Source organism: Hippocampus comes, unplaced genomic scaffold (assembly GCF_001891065.2).
Source record: "Hippocampus comes isolate QL1 unplaced genomic scaffold, H_comes_QL1_v1.1 scaffold382, whole genome shotgun sequence".
Taxonomy (NCBI): Eukaryota; Metazoa; Chordata; class Actinopteri; order Syngnathiformes; family Syngnathidae; genus Hippocampus; species Hippocampus comes.
The window spans coordinates 439945-446495 of NW_017805156.1; the positions used below are offsets into that span (position 1 = coordinate 439945).

Here is a 6551-nt window from a genome sequence, read left to right on the forward strand (position 1 = left end):
TTAAAAAATATAATCTATCATTTAAAAAAAAAAAAAAAATCAATAAATAAAAGTATGTGTATTGAAATAGCAAACTATCCGCTTGTATGTTCACTCACATTGAAACGCAGTATTTAGGAACGTAACACTTGGGCTGGAAAAGGGGTGACGTTTTTGTGGGTGTTCAGAGTTCATTCTAGCAAAATACGTTTTTGTTTTGTTTTTTTTTCCACGTATGTGCAGAAGGAAGCCACCTACATTCTATTCGATTAAGGTTTCAGACATGATAGGGATGGCAGCGGCAGGCTGGGGCAAAAAAAATTGAAAGGGAACACGTTGTGATAAGTTTCAAGGCACGACGAATGCATATTTTTGCAAAGCGAGCCTTTAACAAAATAGACGAGCGTGTCGGCGGTTGCCAGAGGTGTGTGACTGACAAGTGGGAAACGGGAAGCTAGAATAGCAAGAGCTTGTTTATTTGACTGCCTGAGATTGGAATAAAAAAATACCCCAAAAAAATCAAAACACAGATATCATCCATTTCCGTCTAATCGACCGAGCAGCTGCAAGCCAAAATGTGTAAGAGGGTAAAGCGTCCCCTTCCCTGGCTTCCTTGTGGCGGGTGTCCAAACCTTTCCTACGTTGGACAGCATTCAAAAAAATAAATCAACGCAAGGGTCACATTCACATTCATGACCTTTTTATATATCCAACCAATCAAAACTACTTGGATCATAAGATATTTTTAGTTTAGTCATATCTTCAGTTCTGATTTTTATCTCAGTTGAAGTTCACTGTCAAAGTAAACATCAAACAAAGAGAATTACACATGGTGTATTTACCACAACCGACCTACTTTGCCTTAGTGTTGTCTTTGCTTGTGTGAAGCACATTGAGTTGCCTTGTGTGTGAAATGTGCGATATAAAGAAAGCTTCCCTGCCTTCCGTTAGCTTAAAGCCAACACAATGCAAAACACCACTGATAAACTACCGAATACCATCGATATTTACAGCTTTATAACCCTTGATATCAATAGAAATTTGAACACAAACAGTGCATCAACGCGGATTAATCGGCCGGCTGATTTAATCATCCGATATTAGCTCTTTTAAAATTGGCGAAAATTAGCCCATTTTGGGCCGAATGTATTTATTTATTTAGATTTAACACATTACAACAGAAGACAAAGACGGTGACCTTCAAAGATTCCCCGCCTCCAAAAAATAAAACTGAAAATTGACAAACAAATGGGCATTGTTTTTCTCAAGTATTGTCAAAAGTCAAAAAATTGTCAAATGTTCTGCATTTACTGTATGTATTTATTGTTGTGGGTGTGAAGGGACCCAAAAAGAAGTTATTTTGTTCATTCTATATTTTAAAAAAGTAAAAAGTAAAGTGATTAACCGCTGATCAGATTTTTATTCTGTCAAATATTGTAATTAAAAAAGAAAAAAATCCATATTAACTGGGCCCCAAATATTGTTGCGCTTGACTTGCAGTCGTTGTGAAAGTCTTCTTCGTACGTGTCTTCAGAACTGCATGACACTGCTCCTTGGTGGCCAAGACATGCATGCGAGCAGTTGCAAAGAATTTGACACATATGATAGAATGCGTTCTTTTTTCACTGTTGTTGCTATTTTATTTCCCAAATAAATATTTGAGAGTGCTAAAAGTCAAGTATTTTCCCTCCGTTTTGAAAAATGGAGACATTCCTGGCTTGTCACCAGAGAGTTGCGGGCTATTTCTTTCTTTCTTGCCTTTTGCACTCGAGTGGTAGGCATCCCCTCGCCCACCACACACACACACACACACACACACACACACACACACTGCTTTCTCAATGCAGCCTCCCACCTCTGTGCTACGCCTGCCAAGGCTGTGGGCGGAGGAGGTTTTCCTCTGTGTGTGTGTGTGTGTGTGTGTGTGTGTGTGTGTGTGTGTGTGTGTGTGTGTGTGTGTGTGTGTGTGTCCAAAAGAGTAGAGAATGGCAAGCGGTGTCGGGCGCATCCATAATGCATTGGGCTTCTCTGAGCCGCGTATGCGTCAATGTGTGCTGTCATACCTCCGACAGGCTGCGAGTGCTCCCCACAATCAGTCGTCATGGTAATTGGGATGCACTTGTCACGAGGGCTGCCTGAGCATGTGCGCTTTTTAGTTTGCGGTTGTTTATCCTACACACCGCATGTTCTTTTGCCACAGCAATAGGCGAGAGTCTGGAGGTCAGATGAATCAACAACTGATCCGTGATCAAATCCAACTGTCATGATTTTTGATCATTGAATAATTTTGTTTGGCGACCTTGTTTGATTGTAAACTGTCCAAATCCGCTGATTTTTATCCCTGTCAAAACTAAATTTGTTGACTGTAGTCCTTCATGAAGGCAGACTCATCTTTGGTTTTTTTTTGTTTTTTGTTTTTTTCAAAATAAGACATTTTAAAGCACTGCTTTTACTTTGGAAAACAATGATCAATGTTTTTGCCCATCTTCTGCCAAAGCAGTCACGGAATCATAATTGATTTATGGTCAGTTTGGAATAATGTCCCATTTTGGAATCAAAGGATGGCCATTGAAGCATGTTTTTAAAAATCGGATTCAATGATATTCATCGAGAAAATAATCGTCAAAATAATTGACATCATCATCGATAAATCATGTCATGCACTGCGATTGCATGACATTAGCTGTGCATTAGATGTGCTGTTCAATCCGATCATAACTTGTTGGATTAACGACAGTAGTCGGCCTCAACCCATTCATCTTAATCAGGCGATATTCGCGCTTTCTTTTTTTTTTTCCTTCAAACTTTAGCCAAGTGAAATTCACCCCAATATCCCCAAAATTAAAATTAATAAGATGTTTTTTTGTTTATTTTTCTTTTTGTTGTCTGTAAAGTTTAAAAAAAAAAACAAAAAACAAAATGTTCATATGTTTTTGATATCACTCAAATGCTCTGCTTGTAATTCATTTTTATTGTTGTAAGCGTTATTCATTTATTTTTATTTATTGTATGTTTTTTAAAATGGATCGGCTGATTGATTGGGTTTCGGAATTTTATTCTACCAATGATTGGAATTGGGTATTGGCCGAAAAAAAAAGAAAAAATCAAAATTAATGAACTAGAATTGAGATCCATACTCACTAGTCCTCACACATCCATTTTCACTTCCTGGAGGTATTTTGTTGTGCCAAGACCTTTTTCAGCCACATTCTCCCTTAGTTTTTCCGTTCACTTCCACGATCTGTATTCGTGTGTGTGTGTGTGTGTGTGTGTGTGAGTGTGTGTGTGTGTGTGTGTGTGTGTGTGTGTGTGTGTGTGTGTGTGTGTGTGTGTGTGTGTGTTGAGTTGACATTTTAGGAGAGTGCCGGCCTGCGGTAATTTCCCTGCAGACTGTCTGCTATCTGCCCGCTCCTGGTGCCGCTCTATCCGTCCATCGGGGTTCGCCTATATGAGACGCCGTACGCATGCCGCGGCCACTTCCATTTTGTCAACATGACCTCAATATGGCTCGTCCGGCTTCGTCCGGGAGGTCCTTCTGTCGGCCTGTGTGTTTCTTCGCATCTCGCTCAGAACCAAACTGATCCATTTTGACCTTTTTTTTTTGACACAAGCACCTCCATGACAAACGCGGGGAATAATGAGTGTCATCTTTTATCGCATTAAATTCAGGATTCAGTGTTAACTTGACAAGCAGTGGGACCCATGTCTATAACATGAAAACGCTCTCAAGGAGCATGGAGCACTTCAATGGACAAAATGGGCTGAATTCAACCCACAAATTACCCCTGAAAATATGTGGATTTTACCACTGCCCAATCACACGCCTTGGCTTCTTGTCTCATCCAATCACATGCTTCTGCATCCCGTCGCGTCCAATCACGCGCCTTTGTACATCCTGGATGCAATTTCAACCGATACCGCTTCTCTCTTGGGAGCGAGACTGCACACGGATCCCCTGCTGTGAGGACCGTGGTGTGTATTTGTCTGCGCCAGTAGGTGTGCGTGTTTGTGTGCGTGTGTGTGTGTGTGTGTGTGTTTGTGTGTGTGTGTGTGTGTGTGTGTGTGTGTGTGTGTGTGTGTGTGTGTGTGTATACATGTGTGTATACGTATGCGTGCGTGCCAGAAAGAGAGTGAGACAGGTGTGGATTAGCAGGCTGGGGCTCAGGGAACATGCTCAGAACACAAGCACTCATGTGGGTGGTGGGTGCTAGGTGGGGTTAATTAACAATGGATGCACACACACACACACACACACACACACACACACACACACACACACACAGGATGAATGTGCAAAAGAACACATAGCCTATCAGTACTGCAACACCTGTGGCTGCTGTGTATATCTCGGTGTGATATCGCACATTCTGAGCTGGAACCTCTCTCGCTCTCTCAGACACACACACACACACACACACACACACACACACACACACACACACACACACACACCTGGGACAGTTATGCCATAATACTACACACCCAATCGCAGAAAATGAAAATCCACGTCGCGCAACAATGCAGACGCACGCGCATAGAGAGGCGGCCAGGCATTCGTCGCCAGGGCTTCTGAGCAGTGGTTGCATGGCTGTCACTGTGGCATGTTCGTGCTTCACAAAGCAAGGCTGGTGGATCACAACGTTATACTCACACACACCGAATGGCTCCGCATTCTAGCTCTGTGCCTCTTTGTGTGAAGGCCAGACACCGGTGCCGTGCTGATGATGCAAATGCCCATCCGGATGCCAACCTGTCTGTGTGGTTGTGCGCGTGCGTGCGTGTGCGTGCGTGCGTGCGCACCCGCATGAAGGCCACAATGCACATTAGGCAGTTTGCTGATCAAACAGAAAAACTGTAAACAGACGCACATGAGCCATGCATATATATATATAAAACAAAATGATGTATCGTGAGTTTTTGCTTTATTGTAAAGCAATATGAATGACGTACACCTGAGATGAGCAACTGGTGGCCCACGTCCCGCATGCAACACTCGCAAAGAATTTTGGAAAATAAGTATGATTACTGGCACAGTTTTAAGTTGTAGTTACAGTGTTCACCACCAGATGGCAGACGTTGCTAAAGAAGGAGATTTCAACGATCAATATTAAAAACGATGCAAGCAGCATTTTTTTTTTTTGTTGTTGTTGTTCACATCAACCGTTGACAGTTCATTGAGGATAGTTCCACTACTTGTGTTTCTGTTCAGCCTCTTGAGACTCTATTCTGTCAATGTCATTTCTAAGTCGTTGGTGACCAGTTGTCATGTTGCTGTTTTGTGCTCACAATTTGTTTTGGATGGCTTTGGAAAGAAATGTAAATGTATGCACCCGCTACCTTTCTTAGCCTAGAGCCAATCGCATTTCGCTTGCGGCCTCTCCACATTGGCCTCTTGTTAGTTCGCCTTTTAGTCGCCTTGCACGTCACGTGACTCAAGTGGCCCTTATTCGCCTCGGGCGTTCGTTCCAGCTCGCGGCCCGTAGCATTTGCCGGAGTCGGAGCCGGAGCCCATTTCGGCACCTGCTATGAGAATTATCATAAAACAAATAACTTTGTCACTGTCAAGGTCTGCGCAATGTGAAAATGTTTCATTCTCAGCGTTCGCCGTCTTCCCGAAGGCGGCGTTATGAGCCGGGGCCGAGCGTTTTACGGGCGCCGTAACAAGCTTGGACGGTGATCAAGACGCCGTTGAGTGTGCTTCTGGCCTCCTAAATCCGTCACGGTGGATGACGGGAACCCCGGGCCGGGCGCGGCTCAACAGTCCATCTTGATGAGCCGTGTCGCTCTCCACACTCCATTTCATTTCATTTCTGCAGCCTGGCTAGCACATATGAAAAGGCGTATATTATTTCTGCGGCCAGGGAAGGAGGGCCCGGCTCCAAAACGGGCTGCTTTATGAGCCCAGGCTGCAGCGACAGGTGGTCGGGCTTTAATGAGCGAGAAGGCCAAAGGCTGCGGAGAGCACGCAGCTCGCACGGAGGCATGGCGGCAAAGGTTGAGGGTGTTTTCGAGCACGTCGGCATCTGCTTTTTTTGGATATTTTTGCATTTGGACTTCAAATAAATCACACCCACCTGCAGAGCTTGCCAGAGTTTCAAGACAAATAAATTTACTCACCCGATTACTGGAGAGGTGAGCCACCAAATTTCCAACTAAATGCAGAAATGGACTTAACGATGGCATTCCACCGGGCTGCTTTCTTGTTTAAAAAAAGAAGAAATATTGCTTTGCTGGAATGAAAGTCACTTTTCTGAGAAATACTTGCTAGATGTGGTTGCAGATGTTCAAAGATTGTACTCCAGCTATTTTCTAGGGATGTTCAATACCACCTTTTTTTCAGACTGATACCAGTATGAGTATTCGTTCGTGGGTACTCAGTATCAGGATCAGTATCAGTACTGACCGATTCCAAGTACTGATACCAGTAGTATGTTCGATATATTTAAATTAAAGTAATGACAGGTAGTTGTTATAAGTGAAAGAATTTCAGCAGGGCTATTTGTCAAAATTGAGATTACAAACGCTATTTAAATAGCCATACATAAGAAAATAAATCAATAAAAATTCAGGTA

At 43.0% G+C, this 6551-nt stretch overlaps 1 long non-coding RNA gene across 1 annotated transcript in view; it reads left to right on the forward strand.

Moving 5' to 3' along the window:
• Positions 1-4862, forward strand: part of LOC109515094 (uncharacterized) — a 48787-nt gene extending 43925 nt beyond the window's left edge. The window contains exon 3 of the long non-coding RNA XR_002168107.1: positions 4679-4862. This is a non-coding gene — a long non-coding RNA (uncharacterized LOC109515094). The remainder of the gene's footprint in view (positions 1-4678) is intronic.
• The last annotated feature ends 1689 nt before the right edge of the window (positions 4863-6551 follow it).